Genomic DNA, 27,614 nt, shown 5'->3' with positions numbered 1-27,614 from the left:
AGCACTGAAGTGGAAGTGTGATGTTGCGGGCAGCCATCACGGTTTTCTGCTGATCCCATAATTACTATCAAAGGCCGTGTTACAGCCAACGATTATGCCAAGATCTCCAACTTTTTAGTCCGCGGGCCACATTGACTCCTCCACGAAGTCATAAGGGCCAAGATCTACCTTGTGGGGTTAAAGCACCCTAGCACTCCACGATAACCGTAATGTGAGGCTAAAGAAAAGATTGAAATCGCAAAAACCTGAGGTTGTGGGAATAGCTAGCACTGAAACGAACTACGATTTTTATTTAATTACATAATTTTGATTGGTGGACGTACCTGACCGAAATTCTGGCGTACTTTATTCTGGCGAATTTCACCGACAAAAAGGTATGTAACTGCACATTCTTCACGAAAGCGTCCTGCAAAGTTAACGAAATCTCAAAATCATTGTTACCAACACAATTACTGCAAGACGTAACAGAGTATGTCAACGCATTGTTATTTCAAGCGGCGCAACAATAAGTTTAGTTGTGTAATCTTGTAGTGAGTAGCAGAGCCAATGTCGCGGTGTACTGGTCGCGATAGACCTCGAAACTCAATTGTTGGCAGTATAGGTACCACCTCGAATATTTGGCGGGCCGGATACCGGGGATGTCCGGCCAGCTAACGCGGGCCGGTTTGTTGGACCTCGCGGGCCGTACTTTTGAGACCCCTGTTTTAGGCGATCAGGTGCACCCCGTGATTCAGATGTTGTTCCCCAACAACGATGCCATTTTTTAGGACGATAATGCACCCATTCACACAGCCAGGACAGTACAATCGTGATATGAGGAGCATGCAACTGAACTGCAGCGTCTTTCCCAGCCGGCAGAGTCCCTGGACTTGAACATTATCGAACCCTTGTGGGTGGTATTGGAGCGCAGATTCCGGAGCAGATTTCCGCCTCCCTTGTCACTACATGAGTTATAAGAGGTTCTGATCGAAGAGTGGCATAACATTCCACTTGAGAGTATACAATCATTATAAGCCAGTATTCCAAATAGAATCGCATCTATATTACGGGCAAATGGGGGTCCACCCGTTATTAATAAACCATTCCCAAGCAAGTACAGGTGTCCACATTATTTTGTCTATCCCCTGTATTCGCTGCTGGTAAAACCTCTTCTCCTCTGCTGGTGGCCATGTTTTCGCCGCATGACTTACGCTCTCATCGTCTTCAAAATGTGCGTCCCACGCAGAGAGCCGGTAAGTGGCCCAAACATACGGAGATCCGAGGGCTGTGTGGCGGACGAAGCAATGATGACCAGCCCAATTTAGCGATGTAATCTGAGTTTTGGGTGTGGGCGTGCGTTGTCATGTTGCCTTAAGATTTCATCTGGATTCTTGTCGGACCGAACATGTTCGAAATGGTTCTAGAGTTTCTTCAGGATCTCCACGCACGCCTCTAAATTAATTTTTTTGGTAAGACGGCTACTACCTCAGAAGACTGCCATCATGAGGGAGCTGCCTTGAATTCCTTCTTTTCTGGATGACTGTGGGTGGTGCCTTTTTGGTTCCGGCTCAGAGCGATGCATCCAGGCACGGATTTGTCACAGAAAGACCTCTCCACTGGCCTCAAACTCCTCGAACACTTCAGAAGAAATGGCTTTTCTCCGCATCTTCTTGTCTTCTGTGAGCGCTAATGGAACTCGTCTTGAGTGCACTTTCCGAATTCCAAGAATCTCAGTCATTACACACGTACTTTCCAGTGCCCGTCAATGGCTACAGAGCCAATTTTGTCCAGTTATGATGCGTCGACCCGCGCGAATAATTTCGTCACCGCGTCGGATGCATTGGCCGCCACGGGATGTCTCTAACGTGGCCGATCATGGAGCTCAGTTTCCGCACTTTGTGACGACTTAAACCTCTTTACCCAGCGCCCAACGGTGCTCCTAACAACTGCATCATTACCGTACGCGGCACACAAACATTTATGGGTGTTCCCCATGATTTCCTTTGCCGCAGACTAATGATTCAACTGTGCCACGTTCCTCCTAACGACAGTCCTGTACAGACGTCATTCTGATGGTTCACTACGACTTTGTCATCTGTGGTAATTGCTCGAAACTTCGTGCGGAGGAAACGACGTTTCTTTACAAATGTGTATTAACGACTGCAAAGAATAATTTGTGACATTATGTATTGAACGAGTAAGATTGACCTCTGACGATGCTGTTGTCAAGAGCTTTGTTTCAATGCCGTTAAACGCGAGATAATGGTCGTAGGAAAGAGAAATAATCTGATAGTATCTGATTACAAGATAGGTCACGAATATCTCATGCACATCTCATCGCTTCTAATCACGTTGTTTGCCTATTGAGTACCGTATCGTTTGTGACATTCGATTCGTAATTTCCTATCAGAAAGGTTAAAGTTCGTAGTCACTGACGGGAAGTAATCTCGTGAAACCGAAGTGAAATCTGTGGTTCCCCAATAAAGGGTTATAGGGCCTCTCGTGTTCTTAATGTACATAAACGATTTAGGAGACGATCTTAGCAGCTCTCTTGGACTGTTTGCAGATGCTGCTGTCATTTACCGCCCAGTAAAGTCATCAGAAGGTCAAAACAAATTGCAAAATAATGTAGACAAGATATCTGTGCGGTGAGAAAAGTGACTATTGACTCTAAATAATGAAAAGTGTGACGTCATCGACATGAATACTACAAGGAATCGGCTAAATTTCCGTTACACGGTAAATCACACAAACCCAAAGGCTGTCAGTTCAGGTAAATACCTAGGGATTACAATTACGAACAACTTAAATTGCATCTGTTACGTACACAATGTTATGGGTAAGGTGAATCCAAAAGTGTATTTTATTGACAGAACATTTGGAAGACGCTACAAAGCCAGTGCATAGACTACCGACACTGCGACTTTCTGTCGTCTGCTAGAGTACTGCTGTACAGTTTGGGATCCTTAGCAGATAGAATTGACGGACGACATCGAAAAAGTTCAAAGGAGGGCAGGTCGTTTCGCATTATCGTGAAATATGGGTGAGAGTATCGCTGACGCGATACACCAGTTGGGGTGGCAACTTTTAATAAAACAAAGGAGTTCTTCGTTTCTTTAACAAAACGAAGGCGTTTTTCGTTGCAGTGAGATCGTCTCACGAAATTTCGAACAGCAACTGTCTTCCTCGAATGTGAAAATATTTTGTTGACTCACATTTACGCTCGAAGAAATGACCACAGCAATCAAGGACGGGAAAAGAAGAGCTCTGCACAGAAATATTAAGGTTTTGGTTTTGCCCACGTGCTCTTCGTGAGTGGAACGGTCGAGAAATAATCTGAAAGGGGTTTTGATGAACCCTCTGTGAAACACTTAAGTGTGAATTACAGAGTACTCATTTAGATGTATAGTTAATTAGTGTAATACTAGCAAGCGATACGAAATAGTCCGACAAAGACAGGCTGTACTTTGATACGTGAATGGATGGGTTCTAGAAAAATGCACTGCTTGTATAAAGAAAATCGCAATAAGACGCTAGTGTAAGCAGTGTTCCAGTGTCTGCAGTCTTCATGAAGCAGGCTGCCGACAGGTACCCAATAGAACCTGTGTTCCAGTGTCTGGAGTCGGTGTAACCGGTGTTCCAGTGCCCGGAGTCTTCATGATGGAGGCTGACGACGGGCATCGAACCCTCGAGGCGGCAGTCCTACTCGCACTGGTGCGGTTACTTCGCTTTATAACGCCCAACTGTAAGAACAGTACTTTCGATCTCGAAACTTACATTACAGAACAGTAATTCCATTTGAAGTTAAAATTTATTCTTGTAGATACAGGTACGTACTGTACACGAAGCCATTATGCAGTACATCGTTGCTTTTACAAGAAAATCAGTTGTTTTCTGGAACTAGCAAATCGACATTTTATTTTTTTATTTGTATTTCATTTGCTTCTACACTGAACCGCCAAAGGTACTGATATAGGCAAGCATATTCAAATACAGAGGGATGTAAACAGGCAGAATACGGCGCTGCGGTCGGCAACGCCTATATAACACCACACGTGTCTGGCGCAGTTGTCAGATCGGTTACTGCTGCTACAATGGAAAGTTAGCAAGATTTAACTGAATGTGAACGTGGTGTTAATAGTCGGCGCACGAGCGATGGGACATAGCATCTCTGAGACAGCAATGAAGTGGGATTTTACCCTACGACCATTTTACGAGTGTACCGTAAATACCAGGAATCCGGTGAAACATCAAATCACCGACATCGCTGCGACCGGAGAAAGATCCTGCAACAACGGAACCAACGACAAATGAAGAGAATCGTTCAACGTGACCCAAGTGCAACCCTTCCGCAAATTGCTGCAGATTTCAACACTGGGCCATCAACAAGCGCAGGCGTGCGAACCATTCAGCGAAACATCATCGATATGGGCTTTCGGAACCGAAGGCCCACTCGTGTACCCTTGACGACTGCACGACACAAAGCTTTACGCCTCGCCTGGGCCCGTCAACACCGACATTGGACTGTTGATGACTGGAAACATGTTGCCTGGTCGGACGAGTCTCGTTTCAAATTGTATCGAGCGGATGGACGTGTACGAGTATGGAGACAACCTCATGAATCCATGGACCATGTACGGGTATGGAGACAAACTCATGAATCCATGGACCTTGCATTTCACCAGGCTCGTGAAAGCTCTGCAATGGTGTGAAGCGTGTGTAGCTAGAGCGATATGGGACCTCTGATACGTCTAGATACGACTCTGACAGGTGACACGCACGTAAGCATGCTGTCTGATCACCTGCACACTTCCATGTCCATTGTGCATTCCAACGAACAACGCGTCATCGCAGACTTCCAGAATTGCTACAGAGTGGCTCCAGGAAAACTCTTTTGCGTTTAAACACTTCCGCTGCCCACCAGACTCCCGGACTTAGGCATTATTGAGCATGTCCGGGATGCTCTTACGGATTTAGGGACAGCCCGGCAGGATTCATGGTGTCAATTCCCTTCAGCCACATACGTAAGCATGGTGCCTGATCACCGGCATCCACTGATTTCCATTGTGCATTCCGACGGACTCGGGCAGTTCCAGCACGACAATGCGACACCCCACACGTCCAGAATTGCAACAGAGTGCCTCCAGGAACACTCTTCTGAGCTTAAACACTTATGCAGGCCTCCAAATTCCCCCGACACGAACATTATTGACCATATCTGGGATGCCTTGCAATGCGCTGTTCAGAAGAGGTCTCCACCCTCTTGTACCCTTATGAGTTTATGGACAGCCCTGCAGGATTCTTCTCTGGCTCTTCAGTGTATATCGGTGAGGCAGCCAAAGTCTCAAGAGCTGCTTGCGGTGTGTCACGGGTTACGTTGTCAAATGAATTTCCATAACAGGTTGCGAGACGTAACGCTAAGGCTGTCTCTTACACCGACAAGCCACGAATGGTATCGATCTGTGTTGAATTAGTGAAATTTTAACAATAAGAAGAAAATCATTGTAATAAAAACTGAAAGCGCGTGACCTTGCTCTTTTAGCCAGAAGATGTGCAAAGACTAATGGAGGTCACGCATGAAATCACTGGAAAAGCGGGTCTCAACGCCTCGTATGACCACAAAGAATACACATGGAACCATGAGCAGAAATATTTGGAGGTGAAACATGGGATGGCTAGCTTAACGCCAGCTGTCTCGTCCGTGAAGGCTGTACAGCCTGCACAGACTTCTGTTTTGTTTTTTGTTCTTGCATAATCGATTTTTTTATGTTGTTCACATATTGCTAAAGCAATTGAACTTTCGACGCTAATTAATGCCATAGAAGCATGGTCCTTTCCGAATGTATTTGTGATCAAAAAGCGTTTCTAGTAGCTAGAGTGCAAAGTTTTTGTTCATCAAGTCTTTTCCGTTGTTGTGGATATATTTCCATAGGAACTTTCACCCTCAAACACATATTTCTTTACATCTGAGTAGTGAAATACCAGTTTTCAAAGATTTAGCTTTAATTTTTTATATAAATAAAAATTTTCTCAAAATTTTCATCCCTCTTTCACCCCCATAGAAGTTGAATTTCCAAGAGCAGTGAAACACATAATTTTTTGTTTCATTTACAAAAAAGAACCCAAATACAAATTTTCATGTGCGTACATTTAGCTTTGAAAGTGCTTTCATAATGAAATAATTTTGTAAAACTTTTCATCCGCTATTTGACACCCTTAGGTGGTTGAATTTCCAAAAACAATGAAACACCTTTTGCGTTAATTTCCAACCTAGAAGTCAAATACCAATTTTTATATATGTAGGTGTAAAAATGCTATAGAATTTTCTTTAATAACGATTTATCTACTGACTGAGAAATCAAATACTAGTTTTCGTAGTTCTACCTTCAAAGTTGCCTTAATTGCGACTTTTTCAAAAAAAACCTTTCATGTCCTATTTCAACCCATTAGGGGTGCAATTCCGAAAACTCGTTTCAGTGTAACATCAACAACCTCTCCTAATATCAAGTTTCTATCCTTGGCAGTTTGGGCTGTGCAATGTTGAGGGAATGAGTGAGTGAGTCAGTCAGTCAGTCGATCGGGACATTGCCGTTTACACAGAGAGATTGTAAGGACAGATAAAATCAAATACTTGGGGGGAATAGATAAAGAGACATTCAAAGGAGGAGCCTTGTTTACAAACTAACACAGAACAGGCAATACGACGACATCCTACAAGGTCAAAATGGGGCACTATATTCAAGTTACAAAATCACAAGGACTGTATGCTGAGGAGTGTCTTATTTTAAACAAAAATAGACCTTTGGAAGAACCTGAAAAGACGAAAGGAAGATTCTGAGGGAAATACTGGGTCGCCAGAAGACTAGAGATGGGGAATGAAAGAATAAAATCGACGAGCAGCTCTAAACGTACACCGAAAAGATCGCGGGCACAATGTGGAAACGAAGGTTGAAATTTTATGAACACTTACAGAGAACGGGCGAAAACCGACTGAGCAAAAAGATTTTCAGTTGCATCATAAGGTTAAGGTCAAGGAAAGAGAAAAATAGATGCGCAAGGAACTGATCGTACTGTACTTACTGTACAAGTGACCCAAAATAGAGAACAATCCTGAAGCGAAGCCAACAGCACAAAATCATTTGAAGAGAAACCACTGAAATGGACGTTCACACAATACACTTCCGAGGAGGAGGAGGAGGAGGTGGGGGGGGGGGGGGAGGAGGGAGAGGGGGGGGGGTGTCTGCAAGAGTGCCCCATACTTTTACCGTCAACATTCGAGATAAGGAACTAATCTGACGAGGAAAGAATATTTCTGGAGGTCTTGTGGGACAAGTGTTCGTGAACTACTGCTGCAAGGTTAGCTACTTGAAACCTCAATCAGCACATAATGAAGCTGTGCCAAGTCTCGCACGGAAATGAAATTTATTGATTCGTTCCATTGATCATCAACAGATGTAACTATAGTAAAGTCAAAGAAATACAATACAAAATAATGCCTTACGAAAATGATACGCACTGTGGATAGCAACTTCCATCAATACTTACGATGAATTACAAAAATAGATCACACAAAAGTGGGCACATAAGATACTGAAAATACGGCTCACATATATATGTGCAGCCTGGTGCCAACCTGATCCTACACTGGGAAACGTAGTGGTATGGAAAACATCTGCCGTCAGCAGTTCCCGTTAGCAACCACACAGTCGGCTATTAAACAACTCAACAGCTAGGAGAGAAATGTCTTCACTACACAACCATTTGCACTTCACTATTACCGGTTTCGGCAACTGCATCGTCAGATCATAAAATATTCTGGTGTAGTATAAACGTCCAATTAAACATGTTAAGTACATAATAAGTACTTACTATCTACTTACATGTTTAGTTTGACGTTGCTACTATAGAAAAATATTTTATGGTATGAAGGCGGCAGTAGCCGAAACCGGTAATGTTGAAGTGTGAAAGTTTGTATAATCAAGACGGACCTGTAAAATAAAATACCAAAATGTGATCACGGACTCATTTTCAGACTTTATATATTCAACTGATAGGGAAGAATGTAGTGAATATATTGATACCGTATTACATGAACTTCAAAGCCATGCAGTCATAAGACTTTAAAAACGAGAAACAGATTGTGTACAAAGTGATATATAACAAAATATACAGATTTCATACAGGAAGTTATCAAATTATAAAACATGAAGGATTTATTAAATGGCACGTAAAATAAAACAAAGTGCGCGATATAAATGCAGAAACGTTTTAACATAGTTTAATAAACGAGCACAATAAACGCCTGGAATATGACATAGTTACATAAGCGATTACATTATAGGCATTGGTAACATAAATTGTCTTTTTTCCACAAAGGTAAGCAATAATAAAAAGGAAAATAAATTTTTATACTTGATGAACGCATGTGATGCATATCAAACGGTAGTTCATAAAATGACAGACAACAAATTGATAATGTAACTTATTAAAAACTTAGAAGCAAGCTATGATAAAAAGGTAAATATGAAGCCATGCTCCACACAACATACACATTAGTATTGTGTATCAAGCCAGGTGTAGTTAGCAAAATCATCCTGCCCTAAAACGATAAACATATAGTGTCATCTGTAAAATTAGGAAAACCTCAAATACACTTACCACATTAGTAATGACTGAGAAAGCAAGAGACACTGTCACAATAGGAACTAAATATTATATGAACCCTGAAAATGTAAAAATTGAAATATCATAGGCACCAAGTGCGCAACACAGCACACGTAGGGTGCAAAATAAAATGACGGCCATTCTTAACACACCTTTGTAACGTCAAACCACAGAGAATCGAAAGAGGGTGCAGTGTCTAACCGTGACAAGACTAACCAATTACCATAGCGTACAACGATCTGAAATGACAAAATGAAACAATAGTAAACGTCAAATCAAGCTGATGACACTTACTTAAAAAAGTTGAGGAGGTGGAACAGGAAGGAAAATGAAGGGGGTTGTAAGATAAGACGCAAGAGAAATAGTTATACTAAAAATCAACGGAATGTGTGACGTGTATCACAAGCGCAACCTATACGGCAATGATGATACGGCTACCTGCTGTCGAAGCTAATAGCGATGACAAACGAGAAATTAGGAAACTATATAGACGGAACCGAAACCAGACAGTTTTATAACCGTCAAAATAAAACATTTTCTATGAACTTTATTTCCTTACGACACTGACATTGACAATTATCATCCGCTACTCAATGGACTGTAAAAAAGCACGTCACACTTTCTTGCCATCTTCCTACATGCTGAAAGCTGCTAGTCCAATTGACGGTTAAAAATCGAAACTACAATTATATCTAAGAACTTTCGGGGCCACGAAGAACTGTACACAAGATCCAAGTAAAGTATGTACGTGAAGGTTGCGTTATATTCCACTAACTTCGACGAATTTCACACACGATACAATTACAAATAAATTCATAGTGCCGGACAGATAGCAGTGAGCAGTGTAAATCATACTTACAGTAACTACAGAAAGCACTGCGATCATTTTAGTTGCTCGAGGAAGATCAAATGCCACACGCACACACCCATACGAAATTACAATAGCTATCCGAGTATCAGGGATCAACTTTCTTTAAAGGCGCAGAATACACACTCTTTTAATCTTTGTATATCACGCTACATTAAAAGTGGTTCCTGTATCAAGACTTTAGGTGTTGTAAATATGTTGTAATATGTGTTGTATATTTTGTATAAAGTAAAAATGTTGTAATATGTTTTGCAGATTTCTGTGTAAGCTGTACTGTGTACTGTAGCCCGTACCAACTGGCGCCAGTGAAACTGACCCCATATTCGGACGTTACGGGTTCCTCTCAGAAAAAAATTGCAGTCCGGACAATCTTAACAAGGCAGGCTCATACAGTTATTTCCCCCTTTTCTCTTTCCCGTGCCGCTCAGAAAAGAACCATCCTTATCTGCTGTATTTAGTTGTCAAGCTAATAAACTTTTACTATTATTTAGAGGAAGACCCTTTTTTCCTAATTTCTGAGTAGGGTTTGGAACAAGATTTGGAGCAGTGTATGCCCTAATAGGTGTGTGTGTGTGTGTGTGTGTGTGTGTGTGTGTGTGCAGACGTAGATTTTGTCTTTGGATCTTGGGAACTTGGTACGGCTAAAGCGTGCGCAAAATACAGAACTGAACATCAGTAAAACGTTGAGAATGTTCAATTCGTGGAGGAAGTCGATCAGAGTCCGGAACTGGCAGTATCCCATGAAGTTAGTGCTTTTCCTTTAATGGAAATTTTGCAACAACTAAGTACACTAACTACCAATGAACCCACATTCACAACTAAACAAGAAGAAATGTTTACTTAATAACGTTAAATGGCTGCCACATTGACAAATCAAACAAGATAAAATCTTTACTGAACAGAAGGCACTGGCTACGAATGTACGAAATTTAATCTCGCGTATATGTACCTAGCTGCTAACTTGCCCGAACTGTCTAAAAATGCTGAAACCACGCCTACCAACGAGGATATTGTGTTGCGATTCACCAGGTTACGCTATTAGCAAGCCAGCGGACTTCGCTGTGTAGTCAGGTGGTATGAATTACGAATTAGGCTGACGAGTTAAAGAAAGGCTCAGGAGCGATTTGCTCTCAATGAGCAGAAGCTGGCAACGGAGATATCCGAAATTAAACAGCAACAGGAAGCTACAAATTTTGAAGTCGAACAGTTGTCTCAGAAAGTGGACGGTATTACTTCAACTGTAGGGGATTTTGTTGTATAGTTATTTTCAGAAAATGAAGCAAGTTCGAAGCAGAGTTGAATGCCCGGTTCCAATATAAAGAGGAGCAAGTTGAACACAATGTCAACCAAACCATTGAAACCTGTAGAACAAAATTTGCCTACAGCAAATACTTCGGTCGATTCACAGCTAAAACAAGGCTTAACATGAACTGAAGGACAATTTCCTCCCAGATACTCTCAAGTGGAAAGATCAATTAGCTGCAAAGGTAGAGAATAAGGCTCGAGACCTTGATGAGGTCGAGGGGAGGGAGGGGGAGGGGGGAGATAATCCAGCTCAGGGCAGCTTCCGGGAAGCACGTGAATTACAAACATTGAGTCTCTCATTTTTTACATGCAGGGCTATTATCAGTCTTCAGCTAATACGTCTTCATCTCTTGGCTCGCCTCCGACATCGAATATGTATGCAAAATTGCTGACAGAAGAGACTATTAAAATATTGTTGGTTTCAAACCATTAAACCACGGAAAATGTCCGTAAATCTGGTCGTGTTCTTCCAAAGTTTTCCTGGTGTGTTACAAACGTCATGGTTGGAGAGCCAGAAAATGGCTTACGTCTCTGGATACGTATTAGGTGTTGGAGCAATGTACGTTTCTGATGCGATAGATACTTGTGACATCTATGAAGATTCTGGGTGCACCTTTCTCGCGAAATACTGGTCGTGAGGGATCTAGGAACAGAATCGATAATAGGTATTAAATCCGGAGCCATCTGCGTACCAGAATGGAAGCTTCCGACGATATTTTGGGAAATATTCGAATCAAGCGAAATATTGGGATGCCCAACTCCCACAATCAGACATACTTCGAACATTTACGAGGAAGTTACTGGTAAATACTCGGGAAAAAGTTCATACATGTGTTAGATGGCCGGCCAGGGTGGCCAAGCGGTTCTAAGCGCTACAGTCTGGAACTGCGCGACCGCTACGGTCGCAGGTTCGAATCCTGCCTCGGGTATGGATGCGTGTGATGTCCTTCGGTTAGTTAGGTTTAAGTAGTTCTACGTTCTAGGGGACTCATGACCTCAGAAGTTAAGTCTGACAGCGCTCAGAGGCATTTTTTTGTGTTAGATGAAAACATCGAAAAATTTCTGTTGGTACTGTACACAGCAGATCTGATCCAGAAAGTCGTACGTGCCCGTCAGATCCAGCACAATTTACGTACTAACGCGGCGAGCTCTGGCAGCGCGCAACTATGGTTAGTTGGTTGATGTGGGAACCCACAACACCGGTTAATAAAGACCGGCGGTCTCACCTGCCTATAATCACAGAGGTGGTGGAGGAGGCTACTGCAGCAACCAGAACGCGCACAACAGACTGACTGCTGCCGTTGTCCCATGCCCCAGACCAGCTAGCGGCCGTGGACAGTGGAGAGGGAATAACTTCTTCTGATACAGCGGCGCAACTGATATTAAGGAAAACTTGTCTCGCCACGAGATATTTCACGTGGAATGGCAACTTCTAGGAACAGCTGGAGGGCTTCGCCATGGGCAGTCCACTTATTCCAGTGGCGACCGGCTTGTTCATGGAACGTTTAGAAGCACAGTTACTGGACTTGGGTCCTTGTAAACCTAAGGTGTGGTATAGATACGTCGATGATATCTTGGTTGTGTGAAGCCATGGTAAGCAACAGCTCGGTGACTTCCTAAGACAGTTAAACAACTTCCATGACAACATAAAATTTACCAGGGAAGTAGGAAAGGATAAACGGTGACCCTTTCTAGATGTGCTGGTCACAAGGGACAGAGAAAACCTGGGACACAGCGTGTATCAAAGCCAACACACACGGACTGATACTCGCACAACGTGTCAATTCACCATCCTAGCCAGAAAAGAGGCATGACTAATACCTCGTACCGCAAGCAAGACGAATATGTAAGCCGCGGCACCTAAGACGCGAGATGCAACACCTGGAAAGCGGTCTGAGGTGCAATGGGTACTCCGCCAGTTATACAAGTGTGACAGAGTCAAACACTCGGTGAAGTGACACGTCGGAAAAGGAAATGTCGCACACTGTGTTTCTGCCATAAAATCCCAGAGTGATGAGCAGAATCGGCCTATACTGCGCAAACACGGCGTAAAGACTATTTATAAACCGACAAAGAAGTTCACGGGGTGTCTCAGATCGGCAAAAGAGAAAATGGACCCACTTGCAATCGTGGGAATTTACCGTAACAGTGCCAGAGCCCGTGCTGTGTGAGGTCGACAACATAGCAAAATTCGCCAACACAGAACTTCGGACTGTAGAGAAGAGCAATCACAGCCGCTTGTTCAGAGAAGCTACAGAAATACACAAACGTGACAATAGCTTCAACAAGAAAGAAGAAAGTCTTAAGCTGAACGGATCCTGGCTTCCCGTGCTGCAGCAAAAGACCGTTGCAGGTAGCAAGAGGAGAACCGCACCGGATATGACCACGGAAAAACGCTCGAACGTTGGCGCACCAGGTACGTACAATCTGCGGCCGCGAGCTTGACTCCAGTCCACCACCAGCAATGGAAGGTGAAGCTCTGACAATGCCAGCCATTCGTGGTGGCGAAACGTCAGAAAAATCATCAAACAAACGTCGGCCGAAGAACCCAAGACAAGCCAACAGACACTCTGTCAACGTACGAAGGAATATCCACTGGTACCGCAATCCACTATAAAGACCCGGTTGTTGGGTGCTCCAGTTACGGACTTTCTAGATACTGTTACCTCCGACAATCTCATCTCCACAGCCTTCTTTAAGACTCATTCTAAATGGACCAAGCTGCCTGTCATCGCAGTTCATTGTTGCACAATAGTAGGTGCTGTTGGAACAAGATCAAGAAATGTTCAGTCGCAAACGCAGGTGGTTGTGGAACTCAGTAAGGTAGCCACAGTTTACAAGTACCTGGTCATAGAGAGACTGCTGGTGGAATTGATCCTGGGCAATGATTTCTTACGTCAAAAGGACATAAAGTTCCGATTCTCGAAGGGAAGGTCACATTCTTGATCGATGGAGCCGAAGTACAAATCGGTTCAATTCGTAAAGACGGTGAACATGGCACATATTGCAAAGATTACGCCGATCTTAAAGCAACGCTGGAAATTTGGCAGGTTTCCTGTTCACTTTATCAATATGTTGGACATACATTTACCTTATTTCGTTTTCGAGAGATGGCAACAATGATTTACACAGCAGTAAGCGTCGCGACTGAATTGTCACACAGCGCCCACGTTAACCGTGTGCTGGTATGAAGTGCTGGAGCGACTGCTCGCCCGTTTGTGTGTGTGGAGGGCGGGGCGGGGCGGGGCAGGGAAGGGAGGGGGTGGGGGTGGAAGGAATGTATACATTCTGCTCAGTTTTGTCGGGTGTCCTGCCCCGACTGCATGCCCATCATTGGGCGGGCGGTAATGTTTCGCTGGCAGCAGAGCTCTTGCACATAACACACGAGGAACTCTCAGCTGGTCTGGTGGTGTCTATTGTCTCTGTTTTCCTTTGTGGTGTACTATACCATCGGCGTAGTTACAGCGATTTCGTAACCTAGCATATTCTGCGGAATCGGAGTATTATGGTCTTGCGTGAGGTTAGTATTCCCAAACATCTACCGAAAAATAAAAATTGAAATTAGAAGAAGCGATTAGAGGCTTTGTGAAACGATTTGCCGAAAAATAAGATTTAGGATCGGTTAGAAAACGATTTGACGCCCCTATGAATGGTGCTCCAAAATAGGGACAATAGCTGAGACGCACATACTTCCGTGATGTATGGAAACCACTGAGTGAATTCCACCAGACGAATATTCTAAGTCAAGCACTGAACTTGCAATTCTCAAGCTGCAACTCGTTTGTCGTACATGATATCGAACGTCATTCAGAGGCATGTCAAATGCTTATCTACGCTCTTTTAATTCTTACTTTTATACAAATAATTTAAAAAAAAGTTTGAGCGTTTTCAAATATTTAGTTTCCAGGGTGTACCAAAAAGAATCATCTGATTTAAAAAATCATAGCTATTATGTTATTAGAGATATGGGCATGAACAACATAATGTTGGAAAGAGAAAACTCGACTTCTGTAAGGTTCCCGCTAGGTAGCAGCAGTGTGCGCCCACTTCAGTTCTAGTAAAAATGGTGTCGGGACAACAGAAAGCGTATTCTACGTTTTGCGCACTGCGGGTAAATAATAACTGTTCAGCGTGACTTTCGTAGTAGGTATGGTGTGGATCCTCCTACACCACAGAGCATTATACGATGGAATGAACAATTCCGAAAAACCGGTTATTTGTGTAAAGGCAAATCGACGGGCCGTCCCCAAGTGTCTGACACAGACGTCGAACGCATCCGCCATAGTTTCACATGTAGTTCGCAGAAATCTGTTCTTTTCCCACAGTTGGAGACTGATTGAAACGACTTCATTTATCACGAGGATGGGGCACCGCCACACTGGCATTTGCAAGTGCGGGAATTTTTAAATCAAAGGATTACTGAACGATGGCCCACCGTTGACCTTGATGAGAGCTTCCACTCTCGCAGGCATACGTTCAGTCAGGTGCTGGAAGGTTTTCTTCACGGAGTGTTCCACTGAGGAGAGGTATCGATGTCGGTCGGTGAGGCCTGGCACGAAGTCGGCGTTCCAAAACATCCCAAGAGTGTTCTAGAGGATTCAAGTCAGGACTCTGTAAGGCCAGTCCATTGCAGAGATGTTGTTGTGTAATCAATCCGCCATAGGCGATGCATTATGAACTGGTGCTCGATCGTGTTGAAAGATGTAATCGCCATCCCCAAATTTCTCTTCAACAATGGAAAGCAAGAAGGTGCTTAGCACATCAATGTAGACCTGTGCTGTGATAGTCCCAGGCAAATCAACAAGGGGTGCAAACCCCCTCCATGAAAAACACGACCACACCATAACACCACCGCCTCCGAGTTTACCGTTGGCACTACACACACTGGCAGATGACTTTCACTGGGCATTCGCCATACCCAAACCCTGCCATCGGATCGCCACATTGCGTACCGTGATTCGTCACTCTACACAACGCTTTTACACTGTTCAATCGTCCAATGTTTACGCTCCTTACACCAAGCAGGCGCCGTTTGACATTCACCCTCGTGATGTGTGGCTTATGAGCAGCAGCTCGACCCCAAAATCCAAGTTTTCTCACCTCCCACCTCTCTGTCATACAATTTGCAGTGGATCCTGATGCAGTTTGGAATTCCTGTGTGATGGTCTGGATAGATGTCTACCTATTACACATTACGACCCTCTTCAACTGTCAGCGGTCCCTCTCAGTCAACAGACGAGGTCGGCCTGTACACTTTTGTGCTGTACGTGTCCCTTCACGTTTTCACTTCACTATCACATCGCAAACAGTGGACCTAGGGATGTTTAGGAGTGTGGAAATCTCGCGTACAAACGTATGACACATTTGATATCCAATCACCTGACCACGTCCAAGTCCGTGAGTTCCGCGCAGCGCCCCATTTTGCCCTCTCACGATGTCTAATGACTACTGAAGTCGCTGATATGGAGTACCTGTCAGAACAATGCATCTAATATGAAAAACGTATGTTTTTGGGGGTGTCCGGATACTTTTGGTCACATAGTGCGTGTAACCGTTCACGAAATAAAATGGGTTTTTACGTCTTACGTGACTCATCCTGTATATGGTGAGTCTTATTAATTTTTTAGAAACCTCGCATCCGACGTAGATGACGCTGAGACAAGTAATTTAATATGAGACACGTGGAGTCGCAAATATCGGTAAACACCCAAAAAAATGGATGAGAAATGTTGAACATTTGACGCCACCAGTTGACTTACCTCGCCGCACGTGCAGCGGTTGGGCCTGTGCGTGAGGGGGCAATTGAGCGATGCAATACTTGCATTCGAGCAAACGGTGCAAAATTCAAATACCTATTGTAAATATCATCTTTTGTAGATGTAGAAGTTACTACTGATCTCGCTGCAACCAAGCAAAACATGTTCTTATTTCGTGTTTCTTTCCCTTCGTCCCTTCGTTTTTGTTTACATACTTTATTTAGTAAAGAAAACATGAGTCATTTACTGATACAGACGCAGTTCGGAAGCTTATACTCATTTACATATGGCGCAGTACAGTAGCTTCTGGTTGTAGTGTACTTTGCAAAAAACTAGCGGAGACCGCGAGACATGTAAATAAAGTAATAAATTTTACTTCAATGTAAACACGTAACTGTCTGCCGGCCAGATATGAGATTCGACCCCCGAGCCCAAAGCGCTGAAGCCGCGCATGTGGGCCCACAGCGAAAGGCTCGACCGCTCCACGTGCGGCGACGGCGAGGTACGTCGATGTGGGTGACGTCACTTGCTCTACGTCTGCCATCCTCTTTTGGGATGTTTCCCGACGTTTGCGATTCCACGAGTTTTGTATCAAATTAATTGTCTGAGCATTATCTACGTCTTTTCGAAGGGTTTTACACGTTAACAAGATGCAGACACAGTAGTCTGGTCCTGATTTACACGTGTCTGTCCTCCTGCTTAAATGGACCTCCATCAAAGTTATTCTGATTTGCTTTTAACTCTGTATCTTTAGGTCAGTATGATATTTTAGATCACCTTCCACGTATTAATGTGTTGCTCACGGGTGTTCAAAGAAATTTATCTAAGATGGGATACGATTCTAAAATTGTTTCAGTAAATCTCAATACGTATCATGCCCCAAGAACTAAATCTGATAATACGTACACTGAACATAAAGGAGCTTAAATTATTGATAGTTATCCACTCAATATACATTTTAAAGGCAATTATTATGATACCAAGAAAGTAAGTTTATTTCATTGGTACACATCTTTTTATTTTATTAATGCGATCTGGATTTCAAATTTCTTGGTCTTCTGAATCTGCATCCTCAAATAATTAAATCAAGCGTGTCCAGCGAGTGAGAAAACAAAACTACAAACTATCCGCAAAATATAGTTCACTAAATATATTTGCATTTATATTCCAATAATGTTTGACTGACACTGAAAGTTAAAAAACGCTTACAGAAGTAACAGTCGGACCGGCAGCGAAAACGTTGCTGGATTAAAAAAAAAAAAAAAGAAGATGAAGAGAGAGCAAGAAATGCCAAATATTAATGCCCTCGAAAGCAGAGAAAAAAGATAAACTTAAAGCACGTCGCTTATGCATCTATGATGTCATCTATAATTTTTATTTGGTTACGTCGGGTCATGGTTGATAACTTATTGGCTTACTTTCATGTCTTCTGTTTTTAATGTTGACTGGCATAATTAAAGCTGAACAGAATCTGTTACGCCGTCTTAGGCTTTTTGCAGTGGTGCTGTCGTTTATCGTCTATAAAACTCATCAGAAGATCAAAACAAATTGCAAAACGATTTTGAAAAGACGTCTGTTTGGTGCGAAAATTGGCAATTGAGCCTAAATAATGAAAAGTGTGAGGGTACCCACACAAGTGCTAAAATGAATCAGTTAAACTTCTGTTACACGATAAATCAGTCAAATCTAAAGGCCATAAATTCAACAAAATATCTGTTGTTGTTGTGGTCTTCAGTCCTGAGACTGGTTTGATGCAGCTCTCCATGCTACTCTATCCTGTGCAGGCTTCTTCATCTCCCAGTACCTACTGCAACCTACATCCTTCTGAATCTGCTTAGTATATTCATCTCTTGGTCTCCCTCTACGATTTTTACCCTCCACACTGCCCTCCAATACTAAATTGGTGATCCCTTGATGCCTCAGAACATGTCCTACCAACAGATCCCTTCTTCTAGTCAAGATGTGCCAGTGCCACAAACTCCTCTTCTCCCCAATCCTATTCAGTACCTCCTCATTAGTTATGTGATCTACCCATCTAATCTTCAGCATTCTTCTGTAGCACATTTCGAAAGCTTCTATTCTCTTCTTGTCCAAACTATTTACCACCCATGTTTCACTTCCATACATGGCTACACTCCATACAAATACTTTCAGAAGCGACTTCCTGAAACTTAAATCTATACTCGATGTTAACAAATTTCTTTTCTTCAGAAACGCTGTCCTTGCCATTGCCAGTCTACATTCTATATCCTCTCTACTTCGACCATCATCAGTTATTTTGCTCCCCAAGTAGCAAAACTTCTTTACTACTTTACGTGTCTCATTTCCTAATCTAATTCCCTCAGCATCACCCGACTTAATTCGATTACATTCCATTATCCTCGTTTTGCTTTTATTGATGTTCATCTTATATCGTCCTGTCAAGACACTGTCCATTCCGTTCAACTGCTGTTCCAAGTCCTTTGATGTCTCTGACAGAATTACAATGTCATCGGCGAACCTCAAAGTTTTTATTTCTTCTCCATGGATTTTAATGCCTACTCCGAATTTTCCTTTTATTTCATTTACTGCTTGCTCACCTAGAAATTACAGTTACTAACAACTTAAACTCGAAGTAATACATAAAAAAAATGTTTAGGGGTAGGCTAACCAAAGACTGCGCTTTATTGGTAGGACACTTAGAAAGTGTAACCGATCTACTAAGGAGACTGCCTACACTACGCTTATCCCCTCTCTTTAAAATACTGCTGCGTGGTGTGCGATCCTTACCAGATAGGACTGACGGAGTACATCGAAAAAGTTCAAAGAAGGGCAGCACGTTTTGTAGTACCGCGAAATAGGGGAGAGTGTCACAGAAATGATACAGTATTTGGGGTGGACATCAAAAAACAAAGGCGTTTTTCGTTGCGGAGCAATCTTCTCACGAAACTCCGATCACCAACTTTCTCCTCCGAATGCGAAAGTATTTTGTTGACACCAACCTACATAGGGAAAAACAATTACCATAATAAAATAAGAGAAATCAGAGCTTGTACGAAAACATATTTTTGTTCGTTATTTCCGCGCGCTATACGAGATTGGAATAATAGAAAATTATGAAGGTGGTTCGATGAACCCTTTACAGGGCACTTAAATGTGATTTGCAGTGTGTCTATGTAGATGTAGATTTAGAGGGCAAGCATACAACTTGATGAAAACCCTCCTGAAATCGGCCGAAAGAAGTGACATTGCAGCTTAGGACTGAATCAAGATAATAGTAGCCTCTCTAATTTCACCTGTTACCGAGCAGTCATGCCAACTGGGTTGCAAAACTCGTAACTGTATGACTGGATGTGTCACTGTAACGCACACCGCAGAATTCGAAATGATCCTAAATCTAGGAATGGACATCTTTTTCGATCTGCAAATTCCTCACCTTTTTCTCTTCTGTAGCGCATAACATCGCATTTTATCTTTCCGGTTGTTGCATTTGAGTCCCGATATGAACACAGACGAACACATTTACCGCATAAAATTAGAGATTTTTTCAAGCTCTACTCAAATTCCGCTGCCGTGAAAGTAGTCTCCCGAAGGCACTACAGGTCTTATTTGCGCAACGAGGCGAAGTAAGTTACTGTTGTGATTAAGTTGTATAGCAGGGAAGTGGAGAATGACCTAGTGGGAAATGGGGGGAAACGCTGGTCACTTGTACTACATCCCTGTCTGATCCATTTATGGAGTTCCTAAGTACTGTACTACAAACTGACAGAAAAGGCGGAGGCGGCATTATATGGGCGATGGTCTGCGCAGGCACGCGTGTGTCTTTACTACGGGGCAGCGCCGAAACAGCCGCCGCGCCAAATTACACTGTCACGTGTCAAAATTACAGTGTAGGTTTTCGTGTCCTCACAATTTAATTTTATAGTTTCAGTCTATTGCAATAACAGACAAACAGTAAGGTAAGTCAAGGAAAAGGATGTGATATTTATCATTTCATTGTAACTAAAGTCCATGTTGATTAAATCGTTCTAGAAAAAATCTGTACTGTATCCAGACGGCAAAAATCATCCACGCAGAGCTCGGGCGTGTCGGAGACCATCCAGGGCGAGCTGGCCCCTAGAAGAGCAACCGGCGGCCATGAGATTCTCTGGTTTAGTTGTTAGCGCCCTATATTTGTCTGAATTAATGGTTCATCTATGGTACTGAAGGAATTTTGAGTTGCTCACTATTGAGGAGATAGTGAGCTTGAGTCAGCAAGACGACATATGTGTTACTGCACTGAGCTACGACTCGTCTACAAGTGTGATCGATACCTACTTGGAGCAGATTGTATCGATTATTCCCTCAGTGTGCAATTTTCCGCGACTTTGTTGAAAAAATATAAAAAGCAGTTCTTGGGCTGAGTTCTGTTTGAAATGCAAGGTTTGAAGAATGCAGTAACTGATCTCGGGCACGATGAATGTTGTCATTTTCTGAATCTCTGAGAGTCGGGCTCCTCATATTTTGAGTGAAATTTGGCGAAAGGTCAAGTGATTTTAAATTGATACAGATTTAGTCAAGAGTGGTTTGTACGCTGTGTCGGTATTAGACAGTAGAATTCATGAGTCTTTTAAATACGACGACACTAAAGTTTTGACTCGAGTTATTCTGTCTCAAGTGGTCCTTGTTGTTGCCTGTTACATTAGTTAGTGCACACAACAGTGGGTTCGGGTGCTGCAAATGGTTGAGGGAGATTTAGGAAGGCGCTCTCTAAGGCAGATGAGTATCAGCCGTGATGGTACACTGAAGCTGGTACAGGCACGCGTATTCAAATACAGAAATATGTAAACAGGCAGAATACGGCGCCTGCGGTCGCCAGCGCCAATATAAGACAACAAGTGTGTGGCACAGTTGTCAGATCGGTTACTGCTGCTACAATAGCAGTTCATCAGGATTTAACTTACTTTGAACATGGTCTTATAGTCGGCGCACAAGCGGTGGGACACAGCATTTCCGAGTCAGCGATGAAGTACAGATTTTCCAGTACGACCATTTCACGAGTGTACCGTGAATATCAAGAGTCCGGTGAAACATCGAATCTCCGACATCGCTGCGGTCGGAAAAACATCCTGCAAGAACAGGTCCAACGACGGCTGAAGAGAATCGTCAACGTAACAGAAGTCCAACCCGTCCGCGAATTGCTGCATATTTCAATGGTGGGCCATCAACAAGTGTCAGCGTGCGAACCGTTCAACGAAACATCACCGATATGGGCTTTCGGATCCGAAGCCCCATTCGTGTACCCTTGACGACTGCACGACACAAAGTTTTACGCCTTCCCTGGGCCCGTCAACATCGACATTGGACTGTTGATGACTGGAAACATGTTACCTCGTCGGGCGAGTCTCGTTTCAAATTTTATCGAGCGGATGGACGTGTACGGATGTGGATACAACCTCATGAATCCATGGACTCTGCAAGGCAGTAGGGGACTGTTCAAGCTTGTGGAGGCTCTGTAATGGTGTGGAGCGTGTGCAGTTGAAGTTATATGGGACTCCTGATACGTTTAGATACGACTCTTGACATGTGACACGTACGTACTCATCCTGTCTGATCACTTGCATCCGTTCATGTCCACTGCGTATTCCGACGGACTAGGGCAATTCCAACAGGACAATGCCACACACCACACGTCCAGAATAGCTACACAGTGGCTCCAGGAACACTCTTCTGAGTTTAAACACTTCCGCTGCCCATCAAACTGCCCAGACATTACTGAACATATCTGGGATGCCTTGCAGGATAAATCTAGTGGGGACTCATGGTGTCAGTTCCCTCCTGCACGACTTCAGACATTGGTCGAGCCTGTGCCACGCCGTGTTGCGGCACTTCAGCGTGCTCGCGGGAGCCCTTCACGACATTAGGCAGGTGTACCAGTTTCTTCGGCTCTTCAGTTTATTTTTTGAGTATAGTATCATGCTACGAGGTAGTGACGTTATTCTGTATGTGGAGTCATTGCTTATCAAGCATTATTCTCGAAGCTTTTCTGTATCGGAGAATCAATCACAGAACACATGGATAGCAGGTGAATTACTACAGAGAGCGTATTTTGACAGTACGTATTGTTATTGGCGTAGTCACTGAGACCCGGGGGTGTATTTTTCCTTCTTTTCCTGCTGTTGTTTATTTTGTAAGATTTGTGATGGGTTTTATACCAGCACTAGCGGGAAGTTGCGTCCTTGACCGATATAACAGGGCAATATTTTGCTGACCCCAATACACCGCCAGATGAAAGTAGTATTACTCATCTCAAAGTAGTTTTTTTTTTTTTTTGTGGTCGGGGTCCTTCCGTGCCACCTCCCTGTCGATCAAACTGCGGTGAAGAGTCCTGGAATGCTTCCGCTAGTTCTCTGTACTACACTACTAAATAAATAGCCACACTTGTCACAACCAGGCGCATATGTTGCCCAACATTTTCACTATTACTTATCATAACACAACTAACAATTGCTATGGTAATACCACGCTCTTCAAGTACATTCAAACGTCCGTACTTGCATACTGTATGACCTGAGAGAAAAATCAGAAAAACTACTACCACTCTTGAATTGTTCATTACGCCCTTGTTGGTGCGTGGTTTACTCCTTGGGTCTCGGATTCATGCACTTGCTGCACCTTGAGACAAATGACTCCCGGGCGACCAGTGGTTTTGTTACCATTTTTACTGGTACCCTTCTCGCCGGCCGCACCATTGCTCCACATTCACTGCATACGAGAAAGACAAAACATACAGTTTCCCTTTCCCACTATATTTATCCTTATTCAACTTACTCACGAGCATCTGTTGTCGACGGCTTTCCAATGGTGTGACGGGATGTTTACAAATATCCCGAAACACTACAACCTTACCGCCCTAGACGAACCATTTCAAAGCGGAAATTTTAACTCCAACCATTATTTCCGTAGTAAAAGTGATGAGTGACAATTACGTTTAGGATTTGCTACTGCGTACGCGAGCGACCAACACCTAAAGAGGCTGCTATATTAAAAATCTGAACTTTAATTTGAGATACAAAATGGTGGTGGTGCGCAGTATTTATTTTCAGTCTTTTTTTTTATTGTACATTTCGCTTAGTGTGGGGATTTTAATTTTCTGCAGTCACTTATTGACAGTCGATGTTTGGTGATTGTAAAGCTTTCACATTTATAAAGAGAGAAAAATAACCTTCATTCGTTAAAGATAAATTTTAGTCCCCTAGTTATTTATCCGCAACGAACTTTGGGTAACTAACTGTAAAACATGACAGAATTTAAAAAGTGATGTAAAGTTATAGTTCTGACATTTAGCAAGCAGCGTAAGCACGCCCAAGTTTGCGATAAGATCTAGACAACTTAACTGGATTGGATTGTTTGGGGGGAAGAGACCAAACAGCGAGGTCATCGGTCTCATCGGATTAGGGAAGGACGGGGAAGGAAGTCGGCCGTGCCCTTTCAAAGGAACCATCCCGGCATTTGCCTGGAGCGATTTAGGGAAATCACGGAAAACCTAAATCAGGATGGCCGGACGCGGATTTGAATCGTCGTCCTCCCGAATGCGAGTCCAGTGTGCTAACCACTGCGCCATCTCGCTCGGTACAACTCAATTGAGAGTAGTTAAAACCGAAAGTGGTCAGTTTCGAAGACTAGCGCCTTACAGCTTAAGACATTAAAGCAATTTCATACGAGTTGGCATGGAAACATTACGATTAATTAAATACTAGTGTTGGCCAGAATATTGCTAAAAGATTTACTAACGGAATGAACTTATATATTTTAATAGCGTAACAAATAACTAGAGGTGGAACCTGAAGAAGTTCATTTACGTTCTTTTAGTAACAATTTGTATCTCTGGATTTGAGTTTCAGATTCTATTACGAAAATGCTTCAATTCTGACAGTTGTAGGTAACTAATGATATATGAATGTTAAGTCCTAACTATCGAGATATTGAAGCTCGTATCGTGGCGAGAAGAGATATTTTAGCAATTTAGAGGACTACAACTATGCGCTAACTAACTTACACATACGATGCATATATTCTGAGAATTCTTTATAAAACTGACGGTTCATTAGTAGTGAGTTGGCTTGTGCACACGCTCTGTTGTATGTTATGGTCCTTTTCGGGAACCATTTATTCGAACGTGTGCTGCAGTCCTGGGAGGTAGAATTAGCAATCTGATAGCGCATACGATTACTTATTGGTCACATAGTTGCACGTGCAGTGTTTCTAGGAATGTGTGTTCTTCTGAGAGGTAGAACAGAATTGTACCTCTCAACGAGTAATTACCAATTTTATGTACACTGAAGAGCCAAAGAAACTGGTTCATCTGCCTAATATCGTGAAGGGCTCTCGCGAGCACGCAGAAGTGCCGCAACACAACATGGCACAGGCTCGACTAATGTCTGAAGTAGTGCTGGAGGGAACTGACACCATGAATTCTGCACGGCTGTCCATAAATACCTAAGAGTACGAGGGGGTGGAGATCTCTTCTGAACAGCACGTTGCAAGGCATCATATGCTCAATAATGTTCGTGTCTGGGGAGTTTGGTGGCTAGCAGAAATGTTTAAACTCAGAAGAGTGTTCCTGGACGCACTCGGTAGCAATTGTGGAGGTGTGGGGTGTCGCATTGTCCTGTTGGAATTGCACTAGTCCGTCGGAATGCACAATGGACACGAATGGATGCAGGTGATCAGACAGGATGCTTACGTACGTGCCACCTGCCACAGTCGTATCTAGACCTATCAGGGGTCCCATATCACACCATCTTCACACTCCCCACACCATTACAGAGGCTCCACCAGCTTGGAACAGTTCCCTGCTGGCATGCAGCATCTGCTCGACACAATCTAAAACGAGACTCGTCCGACCAGGCAACACGGTTCCAGTCATCAAGTGTCCAATGTCGGTGTTGACGGCCCAGGAGAGGCGTAAAGTTTTGTGTTGTGTAGTCATCAAGGGTACACGAGTGGGCCTTCGGCTCCAGAAACCAGTACCGATGATGTTTCGTTGAATGGTTCGCAGTCTTGACACCTGTTGATGGCCCACAGCATTGAAATCTGCAGCAATTTGCGGAAGGGTTGCAATTCTGCCACGTTGAACGATTCTCTTCAGTCGTCGTTGGTCCCGTTCTTATAGAATCTTTTTCCGGCCTCAGCGACGTCGCAGATTTGATGTTTTACAAAATGTTCAAATGTATGTGAATTCCTAAGGGACCAAATAGCTGAGGTCATTGGTCCCTAGACTTACACACTGCATCAACTAGCTTAAACTAACTTATGATTTGAACGACACACTCACACACACACACCCATGCCAGAGGGAGGACTCGAACCTCCGACAGAGGAGCCGCGCGAACTGTGGCAAGGTGCCCGAAAACGCGCGGCTACCCTGCACGGCTGATGCTTAACCGGATACCTGTTACTCACGGTACATTCGTGCAATGGTCGTAAGGGAAAATCCCCACTTCATCGCTAACTCGAAGGTGCTGTCCCCCATCGCTCGTGCGCAGACTGTAACATCACTTCAAACTCACTTGTGTTGTAGCCGTAGAAAATTTTTATTTTTATTCTTGCTTTTGTGACCATAATAAGAGTCCCGGCTCCATAGGCAAACAGCCAGCCGACATTACGAAATAGTCCACCAGGACGTAGGGACATGATAAGAGGGCGGGGGCTGCCAAGTATGGCTTGTCGATCAAATAATTTAGTGTTTGACTTCCTGCCAGAGGAAGCAGCACGAATCCACCAGGACGTAGGGACAAGATAAGCGGCGGGGGCTGCCAAGTATGGCTTGTCGATCAAATAATTTAGTGTTTGACTTCCTGCCAGAGGAAGCAGCACGAATCCACCAGGACGTAGGGACAAGATAAGCGGCGGGGGCTGCCAAGTATGGCTTGTCGATCAAATAATTTAGTGTTTGACTTCCTGCCAGAGGAAGCAGCACGAATCCACCAGGACGTAGGGACAAGATAAGCGGCGGGGGCTGCCAAGTATGGCTTGTCGATCAAATAATTTAGTGTTTGACTTCCTGCCAGAGGAAGCAGCACGAATCCACCAGGACGTAGGGACAAGATAAGCGGCGGGGGCTGCCAAGTATGGCTTGTCGATCAAATAATTTAGTGTTTGACTTCCTGCCAGAGGAAGCAGCACGAATCAAACTTGCGCAATGGAAGACGCAAACACCAGGGCGATAATACAGCAAGAGAGAGTGTCAGTCAAGTGCGGAAAAGACTCGTGTGGAACCAAATTAAGTTGTGTGCAGCTAGAAACGGAAGTATCGAGTGGAACCGAAGGCATTCTTGCGCAAGCCGACCAATCAGAAACGAGAGTGTCGTGTGGAACTATAGGCATTCTTGTGCAATCCGATCACTTAGAATTGAAAGGGTCGTGTGAAACAAATTAATTCGTGTGCACCCAAGTACAAGATAAACGAAATAAAAGGCCAGGCAGCGGAATAGCTAGGAGCAGAGATTCAGATGCAGATTCAGAGCCAGTGCCGGCAGTTTGGAGATCCCACAGCGAGACGCCAGTAGGGCTGAGTAGGCCCGTAGCAGCCGATACAGCTGATAAAGACTTCAACTACGAGAAGACGGTGATAGATGTGGTGTCACCGCCAGACACCACACTTGCTAGGTGGTAGCTTTAAATCGGCCGCGGTCCATTAGTACATGTCGGACCCGCGTGCCGCCACTGTCAGTGATTGCAGACCGAGCGCCACCACACGGCAGGTCTCGAGAGACTTACTAGCACTCGTCCCAGTTGTACGGACGACTTAGCTAGCGATGCAACACTGACGAAGCCTCGCTTATTTGCAGAGAAGATAGATAGAATAGCCTTCAGCTAAGTCAATGGCTACGACCTAGCAAGGCGCCATTAACAGTTGCTATTATTTATACCGTACCGTCAAGAACGATGTATACAAATGATGGATTAAAGTTAAGTATTCCAGTAGCTACGTACTTTTCTTTATAGCATTCATTCCGTATCCTGTTTGAGACCTCACGCCAGCCTGCGTGAGTTTGACGCGTGCATTTCGGCCTCCTCTC

General features: G+C 43.7%; 1 protein-coding gene across 2 annotated transcripts in view; it reads right to left on the bottom strand.

Annotated features, from left to right (window-relative positions):
- Nucleotides 1-27,614, bottom strand: part of LOC124550914 (putative mediator of RNA polymerase II transcription subunit 12) — a 456,906-nt gene that overhangs the window by 189,054 nt on the left and 240,238 nt on the right. The window lies entirely within an intron of this gene.

The sequence above is a fragment of the Schistocerca americana genome, chromosome 9 (genome assembly GCF_021461395.2).
Source record: "Schistocerca americana isolate TAMUIC-IGC-003095 chromosome 9, iqSchAmer2.1, whole genome shotgun sequence".
In the NCBI taxonomy this organism is placed as follows: domain Eukaryota; kingdom Metazoa; phylum Arthropoda; class Insecta; order Orthoptera; family Acrididae; genus Schistocerca; species Schistocerca americana.
The sequence above is the reverse complement of the archived record's forward strand: the minus strand, read 5'-3'. Positions and strand labels throughout refer to the sequence as shown.